At 44.2% G+C, this 19,009-nt stretch overlaps 2 protein-coding genes and 1 long non-coding RNA gene across 3 annotated transcripts in view; 2 read left to right on the top strand and 1 right to left on the bottom strand.

Annotated features, from left to right (window-relative positions):
- The window catches only part of LOC132475672 (somatostatin receptor type 2-like), a 317,638-nt gene that overhangs the window by 170,507 nt on the left and 128,122 nt on the right, over positions 1-19,009 (top strand). The window lies entirely within an intron of this gene.
- Positions 6,841-9,407, bottom strand: LOC132475757 (uncharacterized). The gene is made up of 7 exons (XR_009529982.1): positions 9,363-9,407; positions 9,272-9,321; positions 9,039-9,191; positions 8,421-8,508; positions 8,184-8,341; positions 7,619-7,707; positions 6,841-7,250 (listed from the first exon to the last, which is right to left on the bottom strand). It is a non-coding gene; the product is annotated as an uncharacterized LOC132475757 (long non-coding RNA).
- Positions 18,821-19,009, top strand: part of aatka (apoptosis-associated tyrosine kinase a) — a 27,705-nt gene continuing 27,516 nt past the window's right edge. Inside the window, exon 1 of the mRNA XM_060076827.1 lies at positions 18,821-19,009. This exon is cut by the window's right edge and continues 651 nt beyond it. The gene's annotated coding sequence lies outside the window, so the exon portion shown is untranslated.

Raw genomic sequence — 19,009 nt, 5'->3', positions numbered from 1 at the left:
TACCTAAACACGTTCAGAGATAATTTGGCCCTTGACAACAAAACAAGTTTCCATGAATGACTTGGCCATCGCCTCTGATCTGTTTCCATAAACCTTAGTCTAGTTTGTTTCATCATCTTACACATAGACACGTGCACTTGTACACACACACACACACACACACACATTCATAGTATCAAGGCCCTAACCTTAACCAGCTCTGCCCTTCTAAAAGTGAAAGAAGACTTCCCCTTATAATTTACATAAAGCTATTCATGAAGCGAAGAGGCCACCAGGTGCATCCTGGGAACTAGATGGACGAGGTGGGCAGGGATGCTTCACCGACTAGGGTGACACTATTATTTACATGCTTATGTTTAGTGCAATATAATGAATATTAGAGATGACCGAAACATTAATTGAATAAAGTGATGTATGGGAATGGAATCATAGGGGGTAAATCATTTGATTTTTTTAAGTTAAGTGACCGTAACATACTTTTTTTTTCCGTTCGTTCCTTGCAGAAACACACAGAATAAGCTTATTAATAATCAGAGGGAAATCGTCGAGCGATGTCTTTTGTTCAGAAGCGTTTTTCAATATGTGTGCAACAGTAGACATGCAAACGTTAAAGATTCTTAGAAAAAAATTCCAAAGTTATGCAGCTCATTGTGACGTCATAAGAGAGATGACCTCTCCACCGTGGCCGTGTGTGTTCCTGTCCTGTCTTTGTGCGTGCGTGTGTTATGGACAGTGCTGATAGCCTAGCAGAGGCGAGATGTTTGCATGTCATGAATATTCATAATAAGAGCCAAAATCTATCTATCAATGTAAGCACAAACAGAGGATCATGGGCATCCGGGCCCCGTTTCCCGGTAACGATGCTCGTACGATTTTCACGATGGATCTTGCAAGCCATCGTACATTTATTTGGAGCGCTTCGAACGTGCGTTCACTGCACTCACGACGTTCGTAGGATTGTAACCGTCTACTGACACGGTGCTGAAATGGGCTCCGTGAGGGGGCGACGCAGGAATGATGCAGGAAAATGGGGTTAAAAAGCGTTAAAATATCTCCCCATCAAGGCCATCAACAGAATAGCCTACGAAAAGATTAGACTGCAATAATATGAATGCTAAAGATATTAAAACACAATTGATTAGGCCTATAGCTGACATATGCTACATTAGTCCTTATCCTGAACGCACTACTACATTTTTTCAAGGCATTTTCCCCCCTGAAATTATTACCAAAATAGCTTGTGTGACAACTACATTTATCTTAATGTGCAGCAAAGAGAGCCAACTGTATCTGATTCCGAATAAGGTTTCATTGATTGGCGCGCAATTTAGAATCTTTGATGTAAAACAAAAAATGCAACATTCCATTAATTCAGTAGCATTCAAACGCAGATTCTGGGCATTGAAACCCGGCTATTGCTGACCCGATTAGGAGAGCTTGGTCTAGATCCTGCCCATATTGTTGGGCAGGATGATGTATAGGCCTTTTTACACTGCCAAGCCGGACACCCGCATGCAAGAATGAGCTCACGTCTGAGTAAAGGCTACAAACGAAATTAACTATTTACAAGTGCAAAAACGTCAGCTTATTGTTCATTTTGCTGAGCACTTGTTTTTTTTATCCGGACAAAAGTCTCATAAAGAAAGTTCCTCTGCGTCTCTCGTAGATCGTAGGCCTACCATCTTTCAAGGTATTTTTTAATGTGACTGCATAACCTTCTCTCACATGATCAGCAGCTCGCGGATTTCACTTTAGAACTGCTCATGATGATATTGCCGCGTTGTCTCTGTAGAGACAGCGCAGCAACACCTCTATCCAAGCACCTCCCTGGAACCGGAGCTGTCGCATTTACAGATTCAAAATGAAACCAAATAAACCGCAAATGTGTGTAGGGTCCGAGAGGGTAAATCGGGGTGCTAGCTCAAGCAGGCAATTAACTTCGGGCAGTGGAAACGCGCCGACCATGCCGCGAAAAACGCGTGCATACGACGGCATATTTTTGGCAGTATGATTGTTGTGGCATCCAACGCGATTTCGCATGGATCCACTTTGACGAGGGTAGATAGATGTTCAGTACGCGAGTTCAGTATTTCGAGTTCCAGCTTTTATTGTACACAACTTAGGGTTTGCAACAAACACGATATAGACCACGGTCAAAAACTGTGTCCTTCTACACCCGCCAACTCATTCAAACAACCCACCACCTGTTACCTGTAAGTAAAGGTGAATCACCAAAGAGGGCGGGGCTTAGACACCCAAACGGTGCCCAACACTAAGCACCCTGTGACACAGGCTACACCAAACATCACATCAGAGTCTAGATCGCGATACTTACAATATTCCAAAATAACAGAAATTACCAAACAATACAAATATCACAAATAAATCATAAACAGCAGAAATGGCTCCAACAATGATGATGGTGGGAAAGCGTGCAGCGTTCAGGAACGCATCGCAGCAGTTTCCCGCAGCAGTCTACGTTCACTGCAGAAACCACGCTCTCTTTCCGATTGTGCACCGTTAGGAATTTTTGTAACTAGACACGGTCCAATAAACAATGAACTTCATCTCACAGCCTCACCGAAGCGCCTATACAGTGCTTTACGGCAAACAATCGCAACAAAAAAACGGCTGCAGAAATTCTCCGACACCCGCTGGTCTCCGCATGACTAGAGTAGGCCATGTCTTGTCATTGATCAATATAAGAACATTTTAACCACGATGGTTGAATTAAAATCAGAGTGGACACACCAAGTGCAGCTCGAAAGCGACCTCCCACACAAGAGCAATGGAATCATTTGATTGTAGCCCATTATATGCCTTGTGACGTGGCGTTTGATCTGTACATTTCAGCTCCGCATGTATTTTTGGAATTTTTAATTGGTGATAAATAAAAAAAATAAGAAACTCGAATCATACACCAGCCCATAGTGTTAGGAGTCGCACACGGCCTCGTCTCGTCTCCCCCCCCCCCGTCAACAATTGTTCTCTCCCCCCCCCCCCCCCGCCGCACACGGCCTCGTCTCCCCCCCCCCCCGTCAACAATTGTTCTCTACCCCCCCCCCCCCATCAGTACCTCTTGTATAGGGGCCCAGGATTTGGTGCAACGGCCCTGTTCATGAGTATCACATTACATAGATTATATCCCATCCAGTGTCTATCACCAGCTGAAACACCTTCACATGGGCAAATAAAAGACATTTCAGTCGTTTCCCTCCTGCCAGAAAATGATTTGAAGCCAAATCTTGGTACTGAAATGATTTATATGCCTTAAAATGAGTTGATAACATTCATGAGTATCACATTACATAGATTATATCCCATCCAGTGTCTATTACCAGCTGAAACACCTTCACATGGGCAAATATAGGACATTTCAGTCGTTTCCCTCCTGCCAGAAAATGATCTGAAACCGAACCGTGGTACTGAAATGTTTTCTATGCCTTAAAACGCCTTTTATATGCCTTAAAATCTGTGGTTACCGCCGGTAAACACCGATTTTGGTTGCGAAATGGCTCAAGCTGGGCATTGGTGCTATAGGGGCGGCAATTGACGCGCGTAAAATGCGCACCGCAGCGCCGGTGTGTGGTGGGCTTAAGAGAGAAGGAGAGATAGACACACAGAGAGAGGGCGAAGGAGAGAGACAGAGAGAGCCAGAGAGAAAGAGAGACACGGATAGAGAGACAGATGTCAGATCTCTTGGCCAAGAAAGGAGAGTTGAGGAAGAAATGTGACCGAGGTCACGAAATATCAAAGAACTCCAGTAGGGGGCGCCAGAACTTTAAAATCACAAGAAGCGCAAAGAGTGACCGTTCTGTTGGTGAGAAATATGTCAAGTGTCCGCTGAATGGTCCTGCATGTTGATTAACGTTTACAATTGAATTTCCCTCACCGAGAACGTTCACAAATCCGCTCACAATATGTTGACAGGACACTGAAACAGCCTGCCCAGGCCATCATATCCCTTCTTTTCCGGGTAGGCTATACTAGGTTATTAACTTATCCTGGAAATGATAATAGTATATTAAACAAATCCCAGCACCACACCAAAATGAGGCAGCAAATCAGAGCTAAACATATCTATCTGCGTTTCATTTCCACATGGTAAGAGAGCAACACAAAACAGGTTTATAATATTTGGATGTTTTATTTTCTTTAAATCAAGCAGGTTACATCATTAGTTTTTACACAATCTGATATTTGGAGCCATTTGCAAATATGCTCATAAATTACATGAATTGTAATCCTTATTGAAAAAAATCATAAAATAATGAGGTTGTTAATGATCAATATTGGGATCAACAGTGAACACCCTACTAATGTAGGCATTACGTATGCAGGCAGAAAAATAAAAGTTCCCATTAAGGTCTCATGTGAAACACCACAGGTCTGAAATACTCAGGAACACATGAAAATGCCACAAAAATGAATTTCACTCTCCAACCTTTTGCTAAAGAGACGTTGACAGGCCCACAGAGAGCCTGGAGCTCACGGGACAACATTCACACACATTCTGCTTCATGAAGAGGTCAGATTATCGTCAGACCATAGACATTACATGCAAGGACACTGAACATTTGGCCGGATTACACATAGAAATGCATTCCAAAACGGGTAAAGATAAAGCATGTTTATTGATGCGGCAAACAAAGGTTAAAATATCCTCCAAAGCACTTCAAGCCCTCAAAGAATGAAACTCAAAACGCAGATGAGGTAAAAGAAGAAACTTCTCAAAGTGGAGCGACCCAGGGACAAGTCTGGTTTGGTTTAAAGATTATGGATGGTTAACTTTGTGTAACATGTTTGGACAAGCAAGTTTAGGTTTTAGGCAAGCGACTTCAGGTATTAGGCATGCGACTTCAGGCATGCGACTTCAGGTATTAGGCAAGCGACTTCAGGTATTAGGCAAGCGAGTTTAGCCAAGCGAGTACAGGCAAGCGAGTCAAGCTAAGCGAGTTTAGGTTTTATGCAAGCGAGTTTAGCCAAGCGAGTACAGGCAAGCGAGTCAAGCGAGTTAAAGTTTTATGCAAGCGAGTTTAGACAAGCGAGTTTAGGCAAGCAAGTTTAGGTAAGAGAGTCAAGTTACTTTAGGCCTCACTTTATTTGCGGTTAAATTGCGGCATTAGGTTTAGAAAGAAGGTTAAGATCCAGGCTCAGGTCTGCTTCCAACCTCGTCCCTCTAGCCGCTCCCTATAAAGAGGATTCCCAGCTACCGTGTTAAAATACAACAGCTGGGATTACAGATATGGAGTACAGAAATAAATGACAAAGATTGATTCAAACATTCTTCCCCCAAAATGTGGTGCAACATAATGGAGAAAATAAATACTTTCTCTCCATTGAAACCCAGTCATATCTTATGATCTCACGAGGTCCCGCCGCAAGGAGCGGACTTACAAGCTCTATAGAGTGTGCACTGTGTGTTAATGTTGGGTGTGGATTAATGTGCTGGTGTAGCCATCCAGGGATCCTCAGGGTTTATGGGGAGTAGGACACACTGGTGTAGTTCAGTACTGTGAAGTAAATTGATGAAAAAAAGAATGAGGTGGTTAATGATCAATATTGGGATCAACAGTGATCACCCTACTAATGTAGGCATTACGTATGCAGGCAGAAAAAGAAAAGTTCCCATTAAGGTCTCATGTGAAACACCACAGGTCTGAAATACTCAGGAACACATGAAAATGGCACAAAAATGAATTTCACTCTCCAACCTTTTGCTAAAGAGACGTTGACAGGCCCACAGAGAGCCTGGAGCTCACGGGACAACATTCACACACATTCTGCTTCATGAAGAGGTCAGATTATCGTCAGACCATAGGCATTACATGTAAGGACACTGAACATTTGGCCGGATTACACATAGAAATGCAATCCAAAACGGGTAAAGATAAAGCATGTTTATTGATGCGGCAAACAAAGGTTAAAATATCCTCCAAAGCACTTCAAGCCCTCAAAGAATGAAACTCAAAACGCAGATGAGGTAAAAGAAGAAACTTCTAAATTAAAGTGGAGCGACCCAGGGACAAGTCTGGTTTGGGTTAAAGATTATGGATGGTTAACTTTGCGTAACGTGTTTGGACAAGCAAGTTTAGGTTTTAGGCAAGCGACTTCAGGTATTAGGCAAGCAAGTTTAGCCAAGCGAGTACAGGCAAGCGAGTCAAGCTAAGCGAGTTTAGGTTTTATGCAAGCGAGTTTAGCCAAGCGAGTACAGGCAAGTGAGTCAAGCTAAGCGAATTTAGGTTTTATGCAAGAGCGTTCAGGTATTAGGCAAGCGAGTTTAGGCAAGCGAGTTTAGGCAAGCGAGTTCAGGTTTTATGCAAGCGAGTTTAGGTTTTATGCAAGCAAGTTTAGACAAGCGAGTTTAGGCAAGCAAGTTTAGGTAAGAGAGTCAAGTTACTTTAGGCCTCACTTTATTTGCGGTTAAATTGCGGCATTAGGTTTAGAAAGTAGGTTTTATGCAAGCGAGTTTAGCCAAGCGAGTACAGGCAAGTGAGTCAAGCTAAGCGAATTTAGGTTTTATGCAAGCGCGTTCAGGTATTAGGCAAGCGAGTTTAGGCAAGCGAGTTTAGGCAAGCGAGTTTAGGCAAGCGAGTTTAGGCAAGCGAGTTTAGGCAAGCGAGTTTAGGCAAGCGAGTTTAGGCAAGCGAGTTTAGGCAAGCGAGTTCAGGCAAGCGAGTTCAGGCAAGCGAGTTCAGGCAAGCGAGTTCAGGCAAGCGAGTTCAGGCAAGCGAGTTCAGGCAAGCGAGTTCAGGTTTTATGCAAGCGAGTTTAGGTTTAATGCAAGCAAGTTTAGACAAGCGAGTTTAGGCAAGCAAGTCAAGTTACTTTAGGCCTCACTTTATTTGCGTTTAAATTGCGGCATTAGTTTAGAAAGAAGGTTAAGATCCAGGCTCAGGTTTGCTTCCAGCCTCGTCCCTCTAGTCGCTCCCTATAAAGAGGGTTCCCAGCTACCGTGTTAAAATACAACAGCTGGGATTACAGATATGGAGTACAGAAATAAATGACAAAGATTGATTCAAACATTCTTCCCCCAAAATGTGCTGCAACATAATGGAGAAAATAAATACTTTCTCTCCATTGAAACCCAGTCATATCTTACGATCTCACGAGGTCCCGCCGCAAGGAGCGGACTTACAAGCTCTATAGAGTGTGCACTGTGTGTTAATATTGGGTGTGGATTAATGTGCTGGTGTAGCCAGGGATCCTCAGGGTTTATGGGGAGTAGGACACACTGGTGTAGTTCAGTACTGTGAAGTAAATTGATGCAAAAAGTAGAATCAGTTTCAAAGGTAAACAAATGTCTATAAATACAGGAACAGCCCCATCTGGTCTCAATCAGCATTTGATTTCATAGACTTAAATTAGCGAAAAAACAAGCATTTATTTACCGCAACAGTCCTAGTGCTGGAGAATCAGGTTTCAAAAAATGTCAATACGAGCCTCCAGGTGCATTGGAGTTACTGCATTTAATTAACTTTAATTTAATTAAGAGCACACTAGTCAGTGGAGATGTTCACAGAAAAGACTGGTCTTCAGACCTTTATAAAGATCAGGAGGGATTATATAATTTCCGTTTGACGCGTTAGGTCTGTTCAAGGAGGAAGTAAATATTTACCAGCGTTGGGTCTCTGCACCATGACACCCAGCTGCCGCACCTCTGGTCTCCCTTTAAGTCGCCTGAAGGAGAGGTCAACTAAATTGAACCTAAGGGGAATGGGTCACAAGAAAAGGTAAGGATAAATCAAAGCTAAACATAGAAAGGATGAAAACAAGCATTGTCCAACATGGGGTTTGGCGATATTTTGATGAAAAAACATTTAGGTGTACGATCCAACCATAAAAAACAGGCTCTTCTTATCATGTTTCCAATGTACCCCGAGTTGCTACACCCTCATCGGCCACCAGGTGGCAGACTTGATTTTGTCAGTAGAAGGAGCAAAATAGCCATCCAGCTTGAGTACAGCAATAGTAGAGGAGCGAGTCAAAAGAATGCGTTTGAGCCCCTTCAGCCATTGGCTCTTGTTCAAGGACATCCCACTGATTGGCTGAAGTCAGATCTTATTCTCTAGAAAGTTTGTTACAGAAGAAGCCCCTAGTATCAAAGCAACATACCAGCCAACCAAAACTAACCTTGTTGAATAAATGAAAATGTCCACAAGATGGTGAATCCAATATCTTACCGGTTCCACAGAGAGTCTCTAGTCTGCTGCGCTGCAGGCCTTAGGTCCGTCCTCTGCTCCGGGACGAGGTCCGGAGTATAAAGAACCAGTCAGTCAGTCATTAAGCTGCTTGGTCTCTTCAAAGAGGTGGAGGTTTGACCGCCTGCACCATGAGGACGCTGTGGATATGGTATGGGACCATTTATCAGCGGATCTGAACTGCAGAACTTTAATCACATCAGCTGTAGATTTATATACCTTCTCCGGAAAGATGAGTTGGGGGGGGGGGGGGGGGGGGTCGTCAGCCCCTGAGCAGTGGTCTTCATCCCCAGTGACTCCTTCAATCCTGGTGGAGCAGTTGGTGGTAACACTCAGTTTCCATTTGGAGATAACCCAGCTACCCTAGTGTACTCACTACTAAGTGATACAACCCAGTTCAGTGTTTCCCCAGACAATGTCTTAGTCAAGTTGGTGGGGGGGGGGGGGGGGGTCTTCGGTGAGGGTTTCAGTTCACAATAATACATACAACCGCCTTTTCAATTGCATTCAAAATGCTTTATGGCACGACTATTGTTTTGAACAGTATACAGTATTACCGACAAATTATTTATCTATATTGTACTTGAGGAAAGTATGTTCTTTCCCTACGAGTTTTGCACTATGTTATTGCATAATTATTTGTATATAATTTTTCTACATTGGTAGTCAAGGCGGGGCCCTACTGTTAAGACGGCCTTAACCATACAGTGCTGTGGAAAACACTGCAGTTACTTGAGTTAAACATTAGAGTTTAGTCCCCACATGGCGATACCACCAGTTCATGGCTGCGCTCTTTGATTTTCTCGTTGATCAGATTGACCTGGAGAAAGAGCTTACCTTCCATGGATGAGGAGCTGGTTGGTCTAATCACGACCCGCCTTCGGTCCTCCACCGCCGGACCCCCCAGCCGTCCTCCACCGCCGGGTCCGTCTCCTCCAGGACCTCCACCGGGCCAACCGCCTGGACCTCCGCAACGTCGCCTCATTTCTTCTGAAATGTGACACAGGTTCTATTTGCACCCCGGACATTCCTCCCCGTTCATGATGCACTGGAGAAGAGTTTAACTTTACTGGATGAGGAGCCGCCGCCGCCGCCGGGCCCTCCAGGCCGCCTCCGCCGCCTCCGGGCCCTCCAGGACGCCGCCGCCGGACCCTCCAGGACGACGCCACCGCCGCCGCCGCCTCCGGGCCCTCCAGGACGCCGCCGCCGCCGCCTCCTCCGGGCCCTCCAGGACGCCGCCGCCGCCGCCTCCGGGACCTCCGCAACGTCGCCTCATTTCTTCTGAAATGTGACACAGGTTCTATTTGCACCCCGGACATTCCTCCCCGTTCATGATGCACTGGAGAAGAGTTTAACTTTACTGGATGAGGAGCCGCCGCCGCCGGGCCCTCCAGGACGCCGCCGCCGGGCCCTCCAGGACGCCGCCTCCGGGCCCTCCAGGACGCCGCCTCCGGGCCCTCCAGGACGCCGCCGCCGGGCCCTCCAGGACGCCGCCGCCGGGCCCTCCAGGACGCCGCCTCCAGACCCACCGACTCCAGGACCTCCAGGTTGGCCTCCACCTCCAGGCCCGCCGTTGCCTCCAGGACCGCCGTTGCCTCCAGGACCGCCGTTGCCTCCAGGACCTCGGCCGTCTCCAGGCCTTCCAGGTTGGCCACCTCCAGGCCCTTCTGAAATGTGAGACACAAGTTCCAGTTGCACACTGGAACATTTCTCCCCTTTCATCATGGATGCACTGAAGATGAGTTTAACTTCACTGGATGAGGAGCCGCCACCTGGCCCTCCATGCCGCCCCTTCCAGGTTGGACGCCTCCAGGACCTCCAGGCCACCACCGCCTCCAGGCTGGCCTCTGCCTCCAGGACCTCCGCCTCAGTCCTTCTGAAAGGCGAATGACACGTTCCATTTGCACACTGCACATTTCTCCCCGTACATGATGCAGATAATCAACTCCTCCTCTGCTTTAGCTCCCACAGATCTCACTGATGCCCTACTGTGCAGTCTTGAGTGAGGTATTATTTAACCCAACAGCCAGCCACACACACCTAGCCTACATCCTGGAGCTGGTCCTAGTGGCTGAGAATGCATCTGACATTTTTCAGAACACCTCAGAGTTGCTGTGGCTGCATGTCAAAGTTTTAATTCTAAACAATTCACCAAGCCTAGAATAAATGTGCAGCTGTGCAGTTCTGTGTCTCACCGTTCTGCATCCGTCGGGCTGCACGGCCTTCCCTCCACCTGCAGCGAGCGCCTCCAGACGACCGCCACGGACCTCACGGCGAGCACCTCCAGACGACCGCCTCCATCACCTCTACACTGAAACAGGACAAAATCTATTTAAACACTGGAGATTTTTTTCTCCTCGCTCACTCAGATGTCAGTAGCTTATCTTCTCCCATTCTGTGCGTTCTTAAGTATCATTTCCTATAAACTCCCAAACCCAGCCACACACACACAAATCTAATCTTCATAAGGACACTAGTCCTAGTGGCTGAGAACGCTTGGCTAACAAGCCAATCACAACCAATGACTGAATTCCAGTTTTATTCTGAACCGTTTGACCACGCCAAGGAGGAGTTTATAGGATGTGTAGTTCCACGGCTCACCCGTCTGTTCCTGTAGGACTGAACGGCTCCTGGCCACCATCCACCTGCAGCTCCCAGCTCCAGACCCGCTCTGTTGAAGCCTCTGGGAGTACAATCCGCTCCTGAACAAAAACAAACTTCATAAATCATTTGGTACTCTGCAATCCTTGGAAATATTATGAAGCATGAGCTTGAATAGAAAATGTTCAAATCCTGTATAATGATTAATTGTTGTACAAATGTGTATAGTTCTATTGATTACTTTTTTACTTCTATAAAAAACATTTAATGAATAGTGGGATACTACACAAGAAAAGTAAATGAATGTGGTTTTAACGCGGTTATATTAGTAAAGCAAGTCTTAACCAAAAAGTCAATAAATGGTGACCACATTTTATTATTATTATTATTAACTATTTAGTGGTTCACTAAATTCCTATAGCAAGTGGAAACGTTACTCTCCTTCATTGGTGATGTTCATGTTCCTCGATATCTTCCAATGGACTCGTTGTGAAATCCTTCTGGATCCTCTGCGTTGAAGTGCGTTGTTCAATTTCCAAGGGGCGTGTCTAAAGGGCGCGATTTAAAATGGGTCGATGCTATGCTATTGGATAGGCCTCGACTAATCATAGCATTGGAACGGGTGATGCAGAAATACATATTCCTCAAAATCTTTGAGTAGTAGTCGTTCGTTCTTTTAGTGAGCATATACAGTCTTTAGTTCACTAACTTCCATCTTTGTTGTTGAAACACCTCTACATGTTGCGTATATCCAACCTCACATTAGATAGCCTAAAGGGTTGCTATTGGTCGGTCTATTTCGTACCGGGCAGAAAACGTTATATGGGGGCGCCTGACAGCATCTATGAAGAGCAAATTATATATGAGGTCCGTCTAGTTCCGAAGCTATTGGTGAAACACGCAAAACAAATATTGAAATGTTAATTTTGGCATTTAATTTGCATCTACATTTTGCCAGTGAAGGAGTTTAGGTTTGCCAAACCGAGGTGACCTGCCTGTTAGACCTCGGCGAGGTCTAACAGGTTTGCCAATCCGAGGTGACCTGCCTGTTAGACCTCGGCGAGGTCTAACAGGCAGTAAACATGTTCATTAAAATACAAATGCAAAGTCCACAGAACATACGCGAATAAAAACCACATTGCACCACCAGCGGTCAACAGCAGCAGCAAGTGTATTGAAAGTAGAAAAGTAGTAAAGAGAAGAATAGAATTGGGAGAGTGGTGTGCAAGTCAGACACCGCATCTAACCCAGGACCACCTTGCAGATCACAAGCAGCAAATCTTCTACCAGACCAACCAAACACACAACAGGTCCCCAGTCAGTAGGGTCAGTCAGACAGGTTTCCACAGAAGGGCTCAGTGGGGTTATGTGGAGTCGGACATGTTTCAAGTTATCCGTGGATTCCTGAGGGCAGTGAAGTATCTGCAGAAGGTGACGTCCAGGTCCAGCGGTCTGCCGCATTGACCACGAGATCTTTAACCGAGTGGGACCGCCTCGGTTTGTAGTAGGCCTAGAACAGTTTGTGTTCAACAGCGTGAAGGTCCTTGTTTCCATCAGAGTTGCTGCAGTTCTTCCATGCTGCTTCCACAGTGAGCAGAGGACACTTCCCAGTGTGGTGGTCGGTACTGTAGCGGTCCGCAGCGTTAGTTAGTCAGTCGATCCCATAGATAAACCACTCAACACAAACTACCACTTCCATCAGCAAATCCACATTAACCTCCAGCGGTAAAACATGTACAATAGAGGGGCGAGAACAGACGACAGGAGGAGATGGGGAGAGTGTAACATGTGTGCAGTGCTCATGAAGGAAGTACCCCGCATTACTCACTGCGGGGGTCCCAGTGGCGGGGGTCCACGTCGGTGGCCACGATGTCCGGATTGTTCAGCCCACGCAATCCAACGCAAAATAAACGATTAACATCCGTCACGGTGGGGGCGCTTTATGAGGAGAGGCGGGGGAGACGCAGCTGAAATCAATTAAGAACTAGTGACCTCCAGAAGAACGTGATTGGTTGTGAGCGAGAAGCTCGAGACGAGACGTGTTTCTTGTGTACAAACAATACTAGGTGCGCGCGCAGCCAGGGGGCAAAAGCCTGCTTCGGAGTGAACTGATATCAATGTAGATGCCGTATTGCTTGTAAGTTCTCCCTGACACAGTTGCAATAAAATGTCATTTTACTGAAAAATCGCTTTGTTTTTCATTGCATCACAAATCATAAAAACACTAACTGAAATGTCCGTGAATTTCACTCAACTTATCAGGTTTTGACGGTTGTTTTAGATGTTTCCAATATCAGGAGCACGATCGTAATGTTAGTTAACGCTAACAAAGTTAAAGTAAAAATATTTACGGCGAGGCTACTTTACATGCAATACGGTGCCACAGATCTTACTGTACCCGCTGTCAAGTGGGGAAAGCAAATGGAGGACACAGCACGTAAAAATTATGAAACAGAAATTAAGAAAATACACATGAACTTTGATGTAAAAGCAGTGGGTCTAACAGTGAGAGCAGATGAGCCGTACCTGGCTGCTTCTCCTGATGGGGTATTCTCCTGTGACTGCTGTGGAACAGGCCTGCTAGAGATAAAGTGTCCATACAAGTACAGGGAGGGACTAGAGGGGTCAGAGACTGATGCATCCTTTTGCCTTGATGGAAACTATGACCTGCGACCCACCCACCCATATTACTCACAGATCCAGTTACAAATGTATGTTTCTCAAATGGACATGTGTGACTTCATGGTGTGGACGAAGACAAGCAGCATCATTTGCCGGCTACGGAGAGATGAGCCCTTTCTACAAGAAACTCTTCCCAAGGCTGAATCTTTCTTCATGGACCACCTCCTCCCAGAACTTGTCTGCCGCTGCAAAGACCCTGACCTGGCAGAAGAGATCAAATGTCTGTACTGCAAAAAGCCAAGCTTTGGCAAAATGATCAAGTGCACAGACTGCTGCCAACACTTTCACTATCCATGTGTGAACATTACCAGATACTCCAAAAAATGGAAATGTGGATGCAAATAGATCCATCCAACAATGGTAAATACTGGAAGCTGGACAACAGCATTTAAGAAAAAACTGATGTAATGAGCAAAGATGGATAGGTAGGTACACCTGACAAAATCTAACTGACTTCATTACTGTCAACACAACAACAAACAAACAACACATCTGACTCTTTAAGTGTTCATTTATTTTTTTCTGAATGTACATTTACGTAAAATCACAAACAGCACTGATATATATTGTTCATCGCCAGAAAGAAGTGCAGTTTGAGTTCGGCAGACAATGATAATACTCAAAACTTAGTTGAAAGCTAGAAAAAAAAAATGTCCAGGTATAAATGTTAAATGAGTTCATATAGTATTAATTATGTACACTCATTCATTGTTGAGATGTACATTTAATTTTAATTGCATTGCCTTCAATATATTGCATTTACAACATTCAGTTCACGTTCAATATTTGCCATGTCAGCTTTAAACGCAGTTTCACCATTATCATAAATAAATGAAATAGTTCTGCGTGCGTGGCTCTCAACCTTTTTGTACTCTGAATGATCCTGTCTGATCAAATTTAGTTATTCATAACTGTTATTAATTTTATAGTCAGAGAGAAAGAGAGTGATGAGTAAGTGAGAGAGACAGTGAGAGCAAGTAGTAAGTGACCACCATTGCCCTCATTAGCCCTTAAAAGCCTGACACAATCATGGAAAATAATGTACACCTCCTTGACTCTGAACACAGTTATCGCTGGGCCACCACAGCCCCCCTAAGGTTCGTAAGACCAGCACATATGGTCAAAATGTCATCTAGCATATCGACTTGGCTGATGGGTATGACAGTGTTCAGTATCTTAAAGGTTTTAAGCTGACCAATAACTCGTTCCACATGTATGCAGACTCTTGACAACTGACGTGAAGTGTCAACACAAGAACCTGGCAACTGAGATTTCCCCATCGTGAAACTTGGTATTCTTAATGTTGCTCCTACACTGGCCAAGTCCTCTAACAAGGAAACCTCTATCTGCAAGGATCTCGTCACCATGCTCAAGTTTACCCAAAAAGGCAGAATCTAAAGTTATTACCTTGTCGGAGGCACGACCTCCCCACCCACTAGACAAAAAAGATATAGCTCCTGCTGGTGTGATTCCTATTAGATATTTCATTGTGTTTTGGTGCTTATAATTTGACCAGGTTTCAGCCCTTGCTTTAAGATTGTGTGTTCTTTCTATAAAGATTTCAGTACAGTCTATAATACATCGACAATTCCTAAATTTGGGTTTAAAACACTTTGGCATGTTTGCTCTCACTGCATCCTTACTAGGCCACATTATCAAAGGTTTCACTATTGAGGACAACATGGGTATCCAGTCTGTATTTTTGATACAGTTGAGAATGGAAGCCCAAATCTGTAGGCTAGGTCTCTGTTGGTGAGTCCAAGTCTTACTTTCATTAGAACCAAAAGGAGGTGGTTCTCCTCCAACTTAACCCACCCTTAAGCACAAGTGTGCTTCTTTTTACAATATCCAGCAGCCACATAACCATTTGTAATGATTGTAAACCAGTAAAAAAAAATATTTTAGCATTTGTGTCTTTTATGGAATCAAACCCAAACTTGGACTGCTTCAGTTGCTCCTTCAGATGTTTATTTTCTTCCTGTGTGTCATACAGTTCTCTTTTCAGAGCTTCATAATCATCACGGAGCTGGTTGTACTGCAGGTTGAGTTGGTGCATCTCTTTTCTGGACACAAACTTACATTAATCTACAACACAAAAAGGAGATAAATTAACTCATGTGCAACACATCAGCTTTCATACACAGACAGACACACACACACACACACACACACAACACACAGACTATCTGTCTGGTTCTCTGTCACTCTACTCACCTGACCACCAACCAACCAATCAACCAACCAACCAACCAACCAACACAAACACACACTTAAAGGGGACTTATTATACCACCAGGTGTGAGTGTGATTAGCCTTACAAGCCGTTTCGAAAATCGGCCTAATATGACATCACTAGTGGGTGTGTCCACCTAGATCTGTGCTGGATAGATGAGCAATGTTTACTTCAGTCCACTGGGTAGGCTGGTAGATAGATCTATCCAGCACAGATCTAGGTGGACACACCCACTAGTGATGTCATATTAGGCAGATTTTCGAAACGGCTTGTAAGGCTAATCACACTCACACCTGGTGGTATAATAAGTCCCCTTTAATAGTATGACTTGTGCATACCTTCAGAAGAATCTGCAGTATCTGCTTCAGGCTGGCTTGTGGGGCAGGTAGCAGGGGCCTTATCTTCATCTCTTATTCTCTTTCTTTCATATCTAGGACAAACAGAGTAGAGTTAAGTTAAAAACCCAAAATAATCAACACATTAAGAGATAATACAATAACATAATAAAGAAAGACACAATAATATCTTATTTGCTCAGATAATTAACAAGCTACCAAGAAATTAGAAAATTTCAAATACATGATGACATGACACTGACCTTGCCACCTTTCCCGATATGTCTCTGTTGCTGCTGTGTGAAAAAACGGATGGAACAAAATCTGGACTATCACAATCCATGAACGGTGACCCTGAGAAAAAGAATGAGATTAGCTATGCTTATTGTTTATTTTCACCTTTTTTAACCTATTTGCTAATTTACGAGCTCAGTCATAATGAGCACCAATAGCACAAGCATTTAAGTTACGGGTTCAGAGTTAAAGAAAATCGTACACTGTAACATTAGCTGTGTGAACTGTGAAGACACTTTCTTGTATGACTTTCAGCCTGAACCAAGAAACCTACACCAGCCATGCAGCTAATGTTGGTACTTTAACAACAAAAGCTAAACTTATAGGTTACGACCGCGAGCCAACGTTAAACTTTACAAACTCAGTAGAAGACGGACAAATTTGTTGGCCAGTTAGTCAGTAAATTACACTAATATATCCTCATTAAGTATGGTAAAATCACACGCAGTCCTACTCATTATCCAGCTCATGTTGGAAAAGACAAACATACCAGAAACGAAGTGGGCGCTGCACAGACTCTCGCCGCCTTTAGGGGGACCCCAATCCGCCCTTTTAATGGCCTGGAGCCACAAACTTCTTCTTCTCTTGGCAAAAGGATGAGATCCTCTCGGGATATTAAACAGTTTCCATCCATCCTTTTGCCGATTCGTGCGGTTTACAGCACAACAGCTCCTTGTCATTTTCGTTCTCCGCTGACTCCGCTGGTAAACAAATGACAAATGTCCCGCTTTCTGCCCCCTGGCTGCGCGCGCACATCTGCGATGACGTTGCACAGAAACCCGTCTGGCACTGACTGATATGACCGATATATCAACCGGTGTGCTGACTACTTGTACACAAGGAACCATTAGATTTTACTGTATAGATTTAGAGAAAATGTAATTTGAAAAACGTACACATGCATATTCTCGCCTTTGCAAAATTGCATTATGTCAGCACTTTGAAGTGGGCTATAGACCGAATTTCACATAAGTTCAGGCACTGACTGATATGACCATACTAACTGTTGTACTGACTACTTGTACACAAGGGACCATTTGATTTTACTGTATAGATTTAGAGGAAATGTCGTTTGAAAAACGTACACATGCATATTCTCGCCTTAGCAAATTGCATTATGTCAGCACTTTGAGGTGAGCGATAGACCGAATTTCACATAAGTTCAGGCACTGACTGATATTACAATACTAACTGTTGTACTGACTACTTGTACACCTCAGGTAGAGCTCACTGCACTGATGCACCTCCATGGATAGATGAATTAGTGGATGAATGAAACATTCAAATGGACATCAAATAAGTTGGGATTCCTAAACAGGTTCAGAGATAATTTGGCCTTTGACAACATAACAAGTTTCCATAAATGCCTTGGCCATCGCTTCTGTTCTGTTTCCATCAACCTCTCTCACACACACACACACACACACACACACACACACACACACACACACACACACACACACACACACACACACACACACACACACACACACACACACACACACACACACATACACATACTTGTTCAAGTATCAAGGCATGCTGGCCCTAACCTTACCTAGCACTCTGTCCTTAAGAGAAAGTGTCCGTAAGAATGAAAGATGAGTTCCTCATTCCATTTACATAAAGCTGTTCATGAAGCGAAGAGGCCACCAGGTGCATCCGAGGGGGCAATGCTTCAGTGATTAGTGTGAAACTTGATTTCATTCGGTTTGAATATTTTATTTCGACTGGCCTCATCGTCTCCAATCTGACTCTTGTACGTCTACCATGGAATGAGAAGAGCCAAATCATACACAGTCTCTTTCAGAATGGTTTGACCAATAACCAGGTTTACTCCAAAATAACCATATCTTCCAGAAATTGATTGCTTGGTGAGTTTTCACGTTGGGACACAACCCAGTCTCACGGAAATACGTGACACTGCCACGTCACGTCCTTTAATCTATTCATTCGTAAACTGGGAAACGTCATTTCAATATTTTTCGTGCCAAAAGCACAAATTTCAAACTATATCCGTGAATTGTCACAATTTCTCAGAATCAAAGGTGAAGGTAGAAACGGGTGGCCAAAAGCTGTCATATTGTTAGAAATGTGTGCTTTTGGCACGTACATTTTTAAATTACGTGTCCCAGATCACTAATGAATAGATTCAATGACGTGACAGTGTCAAGTATTTCTGTGAGATTATTCGTACCATGCAATAACATGGCTGACCAGCAGATGGCATGCTCTTCTCAGCTTTTGAGGGAGATGAGCCTACCTTTTTTTTTTATTACCTCACGTGTTTCTTATCTTGAATCTTAAATTCGCGCTCCGAATAATTGCACAAAAAGCATATGTTGTATTTTATGTTTAGTCTTAAGCTAAAGGTCATTTTCTTACCCTGTTATATTTAACCATTTACATAGTAACCTATGGACTAAATAGAATACACATAGCCTACACACGGTCTCTCTCACACACACACACACACACACACACACACACACACACACACACACACACACACACACACACACACACACACACACACACACACACACTCTCTCTCTCTCTCTCTCTCGCTCTCTCTCACCCACACAGACACACACGCGCGCGCACACACGCACACGCACACACACAATCGCGCTCGCTCCAAATAATCGAAATCAAGGGACCAG

The sequence above is a fragment of the Gadus macrocephalus genome, chromosome 2 (genome assembly GCF_031168955.1).
Source record: "Gadus macrocephalus chromosome 2, ASM3116895v1".
In the NCBI taxonomy this organism is placed as follows: Eukaryota; Metazoa; Chordata; class Actinopteri; order Gadiformes; family Gadidae; genus Gadus; species Gadus macrocephalus.
Note: the sequence above shows the minus strand (reverse complement) of the source record. Positions and strands in the feature narration are given on the sequence as shown.